Genomic DNA, 15,258 nt, shown 5'->3' on the forward strand with positions numbered 1-15,258 from the left:
TCTTTCCTACAACACTAACACATATTTCAGTATATGAGCATGACATGGTTTCTCGGGAGGTGGAAACTCTGGGTTAAGCCGCTCCATAACTTTCAAGAACCATTGCAATTTTGAGTTATTTAGCTTAAACAGCTCCTGAACTTTGTGCACATCCATCTAGGACTTAGCACCTTCATTCTAGATATCCGCCCACCTCTTGATACCTTTCAACGCAATCCTTCTGGCCATTCTGGGCTGCTCATGCAATGGCGCAACAACCTGAGGGTCATACGAAAATGGAGAGAGCTATACACTTAGCAGTAGAGAGGGGCCTTTCCGATGTTGGGGATTACAAGTCCACTTGAACTCCCTCAGGATCGAGTTCCAAAGCAAGACAAGATCCTGCCCACCAACCTGGGACTGAGGCAACTTGATTTTAAGATCCACTCCATCAGCGCCCCATAGGCACACAACATGCTCGCCATACTATTGTGGTACTTAGCATCGCTAGGCAGAGGCTCGGTTCTCTGACCTTGAAAGAAAGATGAGTTTGGCCTGGAGTAAGTACGAGAAGGCTCAGTATGTGAGATCGAGCTCTTTATGGGACTTGCTTGAAGATGTTGAGCATACCATGGAGAGGCAGGAGTATGTGGAGGCATTTGTGAGTAGACAGATGGATAAATATGATTCCAAAAGAAATGAGCGTGTGCAGAGAACTTAGAGTCGGATAGCGGATGGCTACGAAAAACATGTAAGTCTCCTACTTGATATTGTTTTTCCTTCTATAATGTCATGCGAATGTAATTTTTTTACCTTGGCCTTGAGTTTATCGTTTTTTATATATGTGTATTCACTCACAAGTTGCCTTTCTTAAAAACGGCCTCGCACACGAGAGTCTGAGGATATGCCTCATGTTGAGGATGAGGGTCAAGTCCTAGACCACCATCTTGAATTGCAAACAGTGGAGCGAAACTTTCAGATGGAAATGGATAGCTTGTTGCAGGCTGGTCCTCCATCCACTGGCGATGCTATGGATTTTCAAGTTAGTTTATGGGCAAGTTTGTGGCTTATGGTTATGGTTATTGATTATGTTATGGTTATGCTAAGTTATGTTAGGTTATGGTTATGGTTATGTTAGGTTATGTTATGTTATGGTTATGGTTTAGGGTTGTGGATTATGTTATGGTTATGTTAGGTTAATGCTTTAGGATTATGGATTGTGGCTTATGGATTATATTATGGTTATGGATTATGTCAAGGTTATGGTTATGGATTATGTTATGGTTATGTTAGGTTAATGCTTTAGGGTTATGGATTATAGCTTAGGATTATGTTATGGTTATGGATTATGTAATGGGTTATGTCAAGTTTATGGTTATAGTTATGGGTATAGCGTTGCAGGGCGAGGGGAGTAAGCGCTTCACGTCACTCCTCCTGTCACCTTGATCCACCTCAATCACCATCTCCTCCCCTCTTGAGTATCCAAGCGACACGCCCCATTGTATATTCACGATTGGATGTAGTTCGGTTGATATCTTTAAGAATGGCTCTCTTGTCAAGACGAGCGGGTAAAAAAGTGCCACATCAAGGTGTGTTCTTATTAATTGTAATGCTTTCTATGTATTGTATTTCTTGTAGTTGTGCTTGGTTGCATTGTGTGTGGTTGCTTTATGGTATCATTTCAGGTTAGAGAGTTCCGTACATACCGAGTTCGTGGCTCTATATTCCAAACTCCGTGTGGATGTCGACCATGCTTTGTTGGATGCATTGCGGTGTGTAGAGGAAGCATCCACCTGTACTATGAATTTATTCGCCATGTAAGTTTACTAAACTAGTTATAACTTTCTTAATGGTTGCTTGATGATTAGTGCTTGGGGTTTTATTATTTTACTAAACTAATTTTGGCTTTCATTTATAGTTGGATGGAGTATGTGATTCCAAGAGAGCACGTACGTGATGTATGTTTCGTGGATAGTCTGTGGTTTTTATACATCAATATAGTCGAGCCATAAAACGATAATGTGTCACTGAGAAATTACTTTGATGGTTGCGATCCCACGAGGGCCACATTTATATTTCTTCCAATGTTTGTGAGGTTTGTAGTTTCTGCCTGCATACTTAATGGAAATGACAAATCATAGCCCTTTGATGCGCTGAGTTTAATAGCAATCTTTGATGTACAGGTCACATTGTCGCCTATTTCTGGTCTTCAACCCTATGCTTAAAAGGGTTGACAGATTACCTGGTGATCAAGGCGCCATCCTGTGCCTTGACTCGTTGGGATGCACTGATTTCATGGAGTGTCTACCCTATGTACACATGTATCTTAACAATCTATATGCATCCATGTAATATATTGTGTCACATGTGTATTTTGTTCATTACTTTTGTGTGTGTATTTCAGGGCCGTGTTTGCATTATCGAGGCGTTGTATAGACCCAGAGTGTGTCAAGTTTCTATCGGATGTGGATAAAATGAAGCTCATCCACATTAAGGTGTGCCACTATAGTGTTAAAGTAATATTGTCACTTAGAAATGTAACATAGAGTTGTTCACATAAAGATGAAGCATTTCTTTTCACAGGCCTCTCAACAAACAAATGCAGTAGACTGTGGATTCTACGTGATGGCTTACAAAAGACTACTCATCGAGGGTGACGTGGTTACGAAACCAACCAAGAACTGTGTAAGCCTACACTGGTATAATTGCATTTTGCTATGCAGCTTTGAATGGTCTAGTGTGCATTTGGCAATCCATAATCAACTTATCGTATTGCAGTTAACAAGAAAATGGTTCAATGCAGCATATCTTACATCTTTGAAGGAGGATCTTCACCAGTGGACACTTGGAGTGCTGGAGAGGTGATCTTGTGTGGATTATTCGATTGTGGGCATGTACTTGGTTTGTGGCAGTCATGGACTACTCACTTGTCATGGATTATGAGTACTAAATGTGGATTATGTTATGGATTATGTTATGATTATGAGTGATTTTTGTTGTTATGTACTTGTCATGGATTATGACTCACTTAACATGGATTATGAGTACTTGACGTGGATTATGGCATGGATTATGTTATGCGACATGGATTACATAAGACTACTCATCGAACTACTTGTTATCATGTACTTCTTGTTGTGACAGATTTTGGTTGTCGCGTACTTGGTTAAGGCTTTATGGTCTCTTATGTAAGGATACTTATGCAAGGTTTCTTATGTCAAGTTTTTTTATGTCAAGGTTTCTTATGGATCTTGGTTAAGGCTTTATGGTTTGGATTTAATGCTTTATGGTTTGAAATGGTGCAAAAATGGTTTCTTATGTTAATACTTTATGGTTTCTTATATTATGCTTTATGGTTATTGCAATGAATAAAACGAAGGGTCCATGCTAGCAACGAACTTCCTTATATACTTACGCAACGAGCACGTGGTTTAGGGTTAATGCTTTAGGATCTTGGTTAAGGCTTTAGTATTTGGATTCCAGTTTCTTATGTTAAGGTTTTTAATGTCAACATTTATTACGAATGCAACAAAAGCAACGAAAGCAACGAACATCCTCACATCTTTACGCAATGAGCACATAGTTAATGCTTTAGGATCTTATGATATGGTTTAGGGTTAATACTTTGGGGTTAATGGTTTAGGGTTAATGCTTTAGGATCTTGGTTTAAGCTTTAGTATTTGGATTCCATGGGGTCTTATGTTAAGGTTTTTTATGTCAAGGTTTCTTATGTCAATGAATAGAACGAATGCAATGAAAGCAACGAACATCCTCACATCCTCATGCAACGAGCACATGGTTAAAGGTAATGCTCTTATGCTATGGTTTATGATTAATGCTTTGGGATTAGTGCTTTAGGGTAATGGTTTAGGATTTAGTGTTAATGTTTTTTATGTCATGGTTTATTATGCCAATGAATAGAACAAATGCAATGAAAGAAACAAACATCTTCACATCCTCATGCAACGAGCACATGGTTAATGCTTTAGGATCTTATGATATGGTTTAGGATTAATGCTTTGGGGTTAATAATTTGGGGTAATGATTTAGGCTTTAGTGTTTGGATTCCAGTTTCTTATATTAAGGTTTTTCATGTCAAGGTTTCTCATGTTTAGGATACTTATACAATAAATAGAACAGATGCAAGAATGAGATGCCAAAATCAACAACGGGATTGCATTAAAATGGAAAATCATGTGTACAATACAAACAACTTGAACCTAGATACCAAAACTTCTATGATCGTGGACCCATCGGGGAATGAGAGAGCAAATTTTCGCTTCTCATTCTCACTGGTGTAGGTGTAATAAAAAATATTACAAGTGTCAATGTAGGACTTACCATACAATTGCGCCGCCCTGCCGATTAAGATAGACCCCGCTGGACGAGGAGCATACCGCAAGGATAGAGGGAGCAGTGCATGGCAAGTACGGCATGAATAAACTACCGAAGGGTCCATAAAAAATGTTTTGGTGCAGGAATGAGGACAATATATGCGAGCTTTTGGGCTAAATCTCACACGGCCCCTCCCTCGTTGATGCTTGAGCCTTAATATACATGTGATAGATGGACGCTTGGGTTGCGATGAGGACTCTTCCCCCTCGTTTGGATGAGGACGATGATCCTTGCCATGCCCTAGGCGTGTCTATGTGACATTTTACTGGATCTGATAGATCCCACCCTTCCTAGGCATGTTAATCTCCTGTGGAGTGAACATGTGAACAAGAGACTCTTTAGCACTTTCCAATTGGCGCATACAAACATCCATTTGTGCCGGTGTGTAGGATGGAATCTCATCCTCGATCCTCTGAAGGAGCCCTCTAAAGTCTGCGAGATGGAGGACACGAGATCCCCTTCCTGCACACCACCATCGGAACCTAGTCTCTCCAATCCTGGGATTTCATCGCCACCTGGTCTTTCCTTCACATGTCATCAAAGGCATGCGCATTATCGATGATGGGGAGAACCTCATGAAGGTGAGAAAAATGGCTCTTCAAGATGAGCCTCAAACCATGAAGATGTTTACAATCAGTTGACCAATTAGGACAATCACAATAAATTCACTATATACTTACATGATACCATTTTGCATGTTGGGTTGTGCTCACCATTTTAAATAGCATGATCCCCTCGTTAATGACTTGAAGAGAGGAGGGATCTTGCTCATACCGCTGAAGAATCTTCTCCGCTGCTGTCAATCTAGCCGTATGACTCTTGCTTGACCCATAAACTTTGAAGCGCTTAGAATCGGTTGGCATAACAAACACGTATAAGATAACAATGCGTTTCAAGGAAAGGTGAAATGTGGAAATAGAATGGAAATTGACCACATTACCTATCTCTTACTTTTGCTTGAAAAACTCTAGTGTTGATCCACCCATTCTAGACCTCGATGACGAGTCACCAACAAGGGCATGCAATAGATCCAAAATGGACCTATTGATCCTAGCATCAAGTAGAGTATACTTGATATATTGCCAAAGTCTCTCAATGAGGTTGGTTGTGTCAACATTGCCATGTGAAAACATGCGATCAAACTTGGGCCATCTTGCACACCAAATATAATCTTTCACACACCATCCATTGGTAATGTATCGGCGGACCACATTTGGATGAGCGAAATAATGATGAAGCAATTGCTCAAATATATCATCAAGCTGCGACTCTGTAGGGAAATGCATAAGATTGGACAAAGAGGTATATACATGATTGTGCTTATCTACAAGGACCTTGATTCACGCAAGAACATGTGAAGTACTCATTGTCAAGCTCACAGAATTCACAAAAAGATAATGCTTAAAAATAAAATGATTATGAAAAGGTGTACCTATGGCAATAGATTTTCAACCCATGCTTTCTTTGTGTGGAACCAGCATAGAATAATATGGCATGCATGTTGACGTTTGTTGCCACCAAGGTAGTCAATGGTCAACAATGAGGGTCTTCCAGAACAACCTTTGAGAGTGCCTCCAGCTCTGGCCGGGACTTATCAATCACCAGGAAAACAGGTCGAATATCTCCCATCCTAGAGGACTAGTCTTATGGTGATTTGCAAAGCCATAATCTCTTGGCTTGACCCATTGTCACTAGTGCATAGCATAAACCAAATAGGGATACCTACCCCATACTGGTTTGGTAAAATCACCGCATAAAGTGGAAGACCAAACACATTGGTCTTGAATGTGCTATTGATTGCCCAAGCATTGTTCTTTGAGAACCTCTTACTCATTTGCAACATCCATTCGTCCTGGACTATCAGTACGAATGGTTTGTCCTTGTCCTCCTTTGCATGAGGATTGTATGGTTGGCAATAGAGTACTTAAAAGACCATATAGATGACACTATCAAATAGATGTACTAATTTTTGCAGCGTATAAATATTAATGAGAATATGACAAATACCTTGTTTTGATCTCGTAGATGGAGAGCCTCCAAATACATTGTCGTTCAATCATCCTTCGAAAGTTTGCCTACAGGACACATAGAACATTGACACTCAAAAGCAACCTAATATCATAGAGCAATGGCTTAGAAGGTAACATACCTTCAGTTAGCATTTGGTATGATAGTGTATGTACCTCCCTTGGTATCATGAAGAACCTATAAATGACAAGATCCAACGGAGATGCATTTTTCAAATGAAGTCGCTCCTTGGTTAGGCTCATCTTGGCGACATGGCGACATGTCCCAACGTCAAACATGTCATCCTTACAGCAATCAATCACATCTGAATGCACCAACAAGTGATACAAGTCAGCACGAGATCCAGGTACATGACCCTCGTGTGGTCCATGGACCCGTATAGCGACATCATGGAGATTGTCTTTGTTCTCAATCTGCACCTTGAAAGGGCAACCACATTTCTTCGAGGTTCGCAACCTACAGATTTGGGAGCCCTTTCAAGTTGCTCTACCACTGCAATGACATGCACATTCCACTATTGTCTTCCCTAAACCATGCTTTTTTGTCGAGTGGACCTTGCCCAACCTAACTTTGTGTTCAAGCATGATTTCTTAAAGCCTCCACTCGATAAGAGATCTGCAGTAAGCTCCAAGATGAGTGCTCTTCTTTCCAGAACCTCCCATGAAATAGAAATGGGCCGTCATAACCACGGGGCCTTGTGGACACCTTGCAAGTACACCCATCGATGAGATCTCTCACATACGCAAGAGGAATGCCATGCCTTCTCAAGTCAGTACACCACGTGGATTTGATGGAATCAATTGTGACATTGATACCCTTGTGAGCACCTGTAACCTTGTTTATGTGATTTTCAAGGAATAAGCTCTCCCACTCCTTTATACATGTAATGCGCAATGATGGCTCTGATTTCAAGGCCAATATAATGTGTCCATTTGGGATGGTGATGTGAGCGATGGATGGGTGGATGGGTTACGAGAGTTTGATCCGCTAGGGCCTTAAATTTCACGTGATGCGCGTCTCCCCCCTCCCCCCCCTACACTGCACATGTGCAGTGCCACCAACCAGTTGCCTCTACATGCAGTCCCCTGACGCCACGTGAGCTTTCGTAACAGCCCCAACCCTCTCTATCTATCATAAGATTGTTCACGTGCAGCTCGGCCGTTTGCAGAAGTACGTGCTCAACCACATAAAGCCACCACTCTTTTTGAGATTCTACTCTAAGGGGGGGTTCACACCTGTCCGGACTCTAGATGAGTTGTTTCCACATATGCGTGGGAATGATGTGACAAAAGCTAATTTGAAGTTTGAGTTGCATGTATGCGCTATCTTCCCCGTGCAGTTGTGGAAGGTTGGAAAATGTGCAATTGGTCAACCACTCCTACGCTCCAAGTTCTAGTGTGCTCGAAAAAAAACCTAGATGTAGTGTAATCCCACCTTTAAAATTTGAAATTTACATGTAAAATAAAGTTCAAAGGTGGAAAAAAAAATATTTCGAGCACTGGTTCTAACCACTGCCATTCACAATGTTACAAGCAACGTATGTCACTTTTATAATTTGTAGTTGTTTGCCTTATGTGAAAATGAAGCTGAATGATCACATCTGTAGCCATTGGGCCAGACAAGTCTAAACTCACCCTAAGGATGAATGAAGATTTGTTGAAAGCCTTGAGTATTATTAGATCAGTCACCATTAAGTTTGGAAGATGAAGACCATGGTGTGTTTTAGAAAGGTTTTTAGCTACCACAATGGCAATAATTTAAAGAAGAGTGTATTGCTTAATTTAAAATTTTTTATTTTTGAAAATTATGCTTTTTTATACTTTTTTAATTAAATCCATTGCCTACATAAACCAATAATTAGCCCTCATTTTAAGTTTTTGACTTCTCCAACTACTTTTTCTCTCTCAAAACACCCCTTGTACTTTGGCTCCTACCGTCTTCTCTCAATTGATGGTGCTTTTGCTAACTTTATATACTTTCTCCAAACCATAGAGTTTGTAGATTTACTACGCTTCAACAATCACTCACTACGAATGACTCAAGCGTTCCACTTGGCATATGAATTTGAATATCAAAGGATTGTCCCATGTCTTCAATGGAATCCAAGGGATTGGTTTACCTTCTTCATCTATCATCGGTAATAAATGCATATATATAATGATGAATGTGCAATTAAGTAAAAAAAGGTAACACGAGGGACCACCATTGTCCATGAAAGGATGCCACCTTTGTGACCACACCCACCTCATCCCATCCTTTGTCAAATTTTGAATTGAAAACAAATGAATCTGAAAAATAGCATGCATTGGTGGTTTTAAATATACAAGTGAAAATATGAATTGGCACCCGAACCATGAAAACCCACTAATCTTAAAGCTTTTCCAAATTTTAGTAAGTTATGAATGCCATGTACAATCTTTGACTTCAATATCTGAAGTAACCACTCATTTGGAATGGGATATTCCCTGGAATTGAGAGATGGACAAGTAATTTAAGATGACCATATGAATTAACCAATGTAAACATTATACATGAATCTATAAAAGAAAATCTTGCGATCTAAGAGATATTATGGTAACTTTCCAATTATCATTATCTCATCCACATCCACATGTAGAGCTTGCAGAGCTTTGTATGTCCTAAACAAGCTTCTCAAAGACTGATCATTAACAAGATTTGAGGGAAAACATTTGATAGGAGAGAATAATTAAAACCTCAACAACAAATGAGACATAAATCCTTCTCAAACATTGCTCCATCCCATTTACCATGCTCATCCTTCATATTGTGCACATAGATAATAGAGATTGAATCATGAGATCACCTTTGCTAACATCTAGATTCCATTGGAATAGTTTTGAGAAGAATGCTACTTAGTAGAGGAGAGAAGACTTCAAAATAGTGGTAGAATCAGAGATGGAAGAAAAATACAAACTGGGGGTTGTGTAGAAGATATTGGTGACTATGTTACTATGGCTATGTGAGCACCAAAGAAAAGTTTAGTTGTAAAGACTTATGGAGTGGATGTAAAAAAATGAACAACGTGGAAGCATCCCTTGCAAAAAGACACCCAAAAAGCTTTTTTTCATTATACACAATATAAAGAGAGATTTTGGAGGGGAGAAAACCCCTCTCTAAAGAGGGAATAAATTTTTAAATTTTGGGCTTCCTCTTTGGGAACCTAGTGAGATCCACCTGACAAAGGGTGGTAAAAGCAGGAGGGGGGTAAATAGGACATATAGGGACAAGCTTATAAATGGTAGGCCCAAGGGAAAAAAGGAAATTGGATAAAATATGCATATAATCCCCTCTCTTATCTTCCATCTCAAATCTCTTGCAATTACGAAAGTCGTTAATTTCAAGCTAAAGGGGCCTTTTTGAGTCCATATTTTCCTTTATATGCCAAGTAACATTAAAGAGTGCATCTAGACCCAAGGATTATGAGGAGAAGCCAACATTTTGAGTTAATAATTTCAATATCATTCTAACCAACTTTGAACAAGTATTGCTTACAACTCGAGTTGCAATTCTAGGCTAAGTCCCAATGGATGTTATCTTGTTGTCTTTGAGCTAAACTCAAGTGAGTGAAACTCACTTCATTGACTAAAGGTTTGTTGAGCAACTTATCTTAAGGCACTACCACTTGAGGAAGTATTGGACCAAATTCTCTTTTAAGCAATCTTTAAGAAACACACTTTATTGCTCATGGACTATCTTGATTAGAAGGCCAATTTCTTTGTCACAAGCACTAAGAAAAAATACATATGATCTTATCACACCTATTGGATCAAAGTCTATAATATGAACAACCATTAGGAGCACAAATTTAAGGATGTTGATTATCTAAGCACAAGGAAAGTCACAGAGAAAGACTAAGGACAATTGTAACTAGTACAAGATCAAAGGAGAAGGATAGTGAATCAACAACTTGAGGAGACATAATCTAGAAGACAAGAACTTGACGAGATAAAGTGGAGAGATCAAAGAAGATTTGACAAGCCTAGAGACTTAAAAGAGAAAATACACATACACAAGTCAAACTTGCCATTGTAAGAAGAGCTGAAGAGTTTTCCATCTAGCTATTAAGAGCCTAATATTCAATTGATGTGCTACACATCAGACTAGATTGACGAGTCTGTAAGTCTTGGAATTTTACAATTCAACAAATGAAATGGAAATACTTCTATCCTTCTACTCATTGATAGGATGATAGAGCTATCAAACAAGACTCAAACCTAACGTTTACGGACCTTGAGGAGTCCTTAGATAGTCTTCATAAAGCTACTCATTTTGATGTCACCAACCATTCATCTGTGGAAATGGAAGAGAAGCTTCAAATGCTCAAAGATCAAGAAACTAGCACCTTTTGTAAGCTTCTATATCATGGTGGACATGTACACAACCCACTAACATGCCCTAACTCACTATGTTTAGGCATCCTTTATATAGGGTCACCAAGTCTCTAACCCTAGCCTACTCCTTTCACACCAAGGCACTTCATTCTTAGATTAGATCATTAGAAACTAAAGCGCATAGGCTAAAGACACTAGATTGAAATCACCGAAGAGCATGAGGGTCACAATGCACAATATCCATAGGCACTTAAGCATTTTAGCCATAAGACCCACTATGTTTTGGGGGGAATCATCCAACCAAACCACCATAGGCTAAATTCCAATCATTGCGAGGGCCCTATGAGAGACTAGCAATTGATCGAGTTGTCAAAGAGTGCTATATTGATTTCAAATCATTGTCATGGAACATTAAAGAGTGCACCAACACTAAGCGATCATGAGGAGAAGCCAACGTTTGAGCTAATAATTTCAACATCATTGGAACCGACTTTGAATGAGTGTTGCTTGCAACTTGAATTGCAATTCCAATATGAGACTTAATCCATCTTATCTTGATGTCTTTGAGCTTAACTCAAGAGAGTTTCACTCAATCATTGACTAAATATTTTTTGAGTGACTTGTCTTAAGGCAATGCCACTTGACTTGAGGAAGCATTGGACCAAATTCTCCTTCAAGCTCTTTGACTAACTTGATTAGAAGGCCAATTGCTTTGGCACCATAAGGACTAAGAACATGCACATCCAAGCTTATCACACTAATTGCATCATAAATCCATGGTATATACAGCCATTGCAAGCACAAACTTGAGGAGACTAATTATCTAAGCACAAGGGAAGTCATATGAAAGGCCAATGATAATTGCACCTAGTGCAAGATCAAAGTAGAAGAACAATGAATCAACAAGACAAGCACTTGATGAGATAAAGTGGAGAGACCAAATAAGATTTAAAAGCATAGAGAGTCAAAGAGAAGTCAATGAAGCTCTATCCATAGTTATGAATAGGGTAGCTTGCTTGTTGTGCCTATGTGGAGCCATTCCACTTGAATTCTTTGCTTTGCTTGTGCTCCTTATGTTCTGCACCTCAAATCATCACTCGAGCAATACTTTTGCATCCGAGTAGCATCTCAGTCATTACTTCGACAACATCTCAAACCTCGTGAGTGTCCCTTATAGTCTCAACCTCACTTCTTTTTAGTGTGGTACATCATAAGGGCAACATGAGGAAGATGGGCAAGAATAGTCCAAAAAGCTTTGGACTGCTAGAGAGACGAGAGAAAGTGCCTAAAAGTAAAATGGATGTTTTCACTCAACTAGGATTGATAAAGCAAGAGGTGAGCCCAAATGACAGAGTGCATATCGAGACCATCCCAATATACAATGTATGTCTCCTACAAGTAGGCATTGAAGCCATATTTTTCAATCCTTTCTCCCACCAATTCTTCTAGTAGACCTATATGAACATAATATTAGTGAGTTTGAGAATCTCCCAATTCCCATTTTTTGAATACTAAAAATGTGGCACCCGAATAACATGCCCATAAGTTTCTCAAAACCATATGATGTAACCTATCATTGGAAAGTGCTTGAAAAATGGAATCTATTGAGCTATAGAGCGCTCAATTTAGAGTTATAGTGTTCAAGTTATGGCAAATCCAAAGATTTGACCACGTGTCCCAAACTCATGGGAAATTCCCATATTTCCCAATATGATGTTTATGGATTCTAACTGAGAGATCTTAATTGCCATAATAAAAGAAACAATTAATGACCCACACACTCCAAGAACGTTATTCCATGAGGGAGCATCAAGAATATCAATGCAAGAAGTATCTCAACAATGGAATGAGCAACAACAATAGCTAAAGTGAAATCTTCTAACATTAAGCCTATGGATGATGAAGGTTTGCAATTATGGAAAGAAATATAAGAAGTAGCTAAACTCTTGATGGAGACTCAAAGAAGGCTCAAAGCACATAAAGAGACAAGTAAGAAAGCATTGAGTCAAACATCCAAACAAAACACACCCACTAGCAATAAAGTCATTTAGCTTATAGAGCATGTACAAAGACACGAACACTACACACTTATCCATAGATGAAGCAACTATCTTTAATGAAAAGAAGTATAAGGACCTGTGACCTTTTCTGATTTTACATAATTTTATTTTATGTGCAAGCAACCACCGTTACTAAGTTAATATATCAAAAGCTTCTTGAATTAGTTTCTCTAATAAGATAAGACCTACAATAACTCAACAATGAGTGTATCTACCCTCTTCTAGTATATTATTAGTATTAATATGATTTATGTCTTCATAGACCCCATTATTCTATGACTCCAAATCAACCAATGAATGGGCATACGCCTTGGACACTAGAATGTTAGCCCATCCAACCCCCCCTTTTTTTACGAAAAAGATAATAAAAACATTACCCTAAATCTTATTTTGCCTACCACATTTGTGGTGCTTCTCCCCTATTCTCGCTCTATGCCAACCATTCCCCAATTATCGTTGTGACAATTGTTGATCTATCTACTCTAGTTGAATTTGCTTGTGATCTTCACTTCATTGCTTTCCTCATGGCAATAACATCTCTCACATAGTGACAGTGACACCTTGTTGCCACCCTTTTCCCACGGTGTCACTCTCTGCCATCTTTTGCATATAGTAACCATACAAATTACTTGTCCCATGATATTTTGGCTTCATTTAAATTAGCAAACTTTATAAAACATAAATGACTAAGGCTACAACATACTACTAATAACTATATTTAAAGATTGTTTCCAAATCCTAAGCTAATGTAATGAAGGAAACCTAAAAGAGAGGTGAGAGAAGGAAGAAGATTGTAGAGAACAGAGAGAAAGTCAGACTAGCAAAAGAGAAGAAAGAGAGGAGGGAAGCCATGGTAGTTGGAAGGAAGTTGAAGAGTTATTTTTTGATAATGCATGATGCCCAAAATTGGGTCTCTTATACCTTTTATACCCCAATTAGTGTGATTGGGTACGTAACCCTAGTTCCCATGTGGCCTCCCTCTTACTCTCCATCCTAACCCCAAATTTTTTTTTTCCTTACAAACAAAAGGCAATTGCAAGGACTTGCTACAGTGCCTAAGAAGTGGGGCTATAGAGTACTGCTCTGATTAGCGTTACAATGAGAGAATTGGATGGATGGAAAGCTCATATCCAAGAAGAATTGGGGTATAGGGTTATATATAGATTATATGCATGAATTGGGCATGGAAACAAGGGAACTAGGCCACCAATTCATCGTAAATAAGGTCTTGAAGACTATGGACAACATGTTGTCCAACACATGCCTATTGAGATAAATTTGCCATAACTTTTGATAGGCTGCTCCAAATGAGGTGTACTACATGTCAAAATGGAGCTTATGACGAGTACTTTTAGGGTATGTATGAAGCTCTTGGTTATAACTAATGAAAGTACAAAACTATTCGAAAACAAAGTGTTGTGTGCATGTAGTCTAGGATCAAAGCATGGCATATCCAACTAGTCTAGGGTCAAAACATGGCATATCCAACTAGGAGTTTCTCCACTAAGAGAGGCTCAACCTGTTGAGCCTCTCTTAATGGAGAAACTCCTCTAAAATAGTAGGCCTTGCCATTTGATGAGGCATTCCTTGATGGATCAAGATCTCAAATGCTTATCTCGTTGCACAATGATTGCCTTAAGAATATATTGAATGATCCATTTTTGTTTATGGGGTAACTCTTCCACATAGTCCACTAAGGTCCCAATGAACAGCTTAACCTGGCTGACATGAAACATGTTGTGAATCTTGGTGGTGGAGGGGAGTAAGTAATAAGTCAAGTCACCAATTCTCTTCATGATCCATTAGGGGCCATAGAATTTATGGGAGGGCTTGTTATTGTTGCCATCCTTGAGAGTAGAGTAACACAACTTTGGCACTTTTAAAAGGACTAGCTCACCCTCTTGGAATTCCATATGCCTTCTCCTCTTATTAGCATAAAGCTTCATATGATCTTGTGCCTTTTGAAGATTCACTTTGCATTACTAAATAAGGGCATGTATATGGTATAACTTCTCTTTGCTCTAAGGGTATATTTCATTGAACAAGATTGTAGGGAGGGGAACCTTATACCCATATAGTATCTCAAAAGGAGAAACCCCGATGCTAGAGTGGGTGGATTTGCTGTATGCAAACTCACTTGTGTGGAGCTACATATCCCAACTGTATTGTACATCATGGAAAAAGTGTGTTGGATAGGTCTCAAGCCATTTATTGAGTAGCTTGGTCTAACCATCAGTTTGGGGATGCTATGCAGTGGTGGATGGAGCAAGCTTGGTACCCATAGATGTGAAAAACACTTGTTAAAAGTTGCTCATAAACTTAGCATCCCTGTCATGCACTATGACTTGCCATAACCCATGCAATCTAAACACATGCTCCATGAACATAGTGGCCACTTGAGATGTGATATTCTAAGTTTTAGTGGGAATAAAGTGGCCAGCTTT

This window comes from Lygodium microphyllum, chromosome 8 (genome assembly GCF_053477565.2).
Source record: "Lygodium microphyllum isolate KBCC chromosome 8, Lygodium_microphyllum_v1.1.10, whole genome shotgun sequence".
Lineage (NCBI taxonomy): Eukaryota > Viridiplantae > Streptophyta > Polypodiopsida > Schizaeales > Lygodiaceae > Lygodium > Lygodium microphyllum.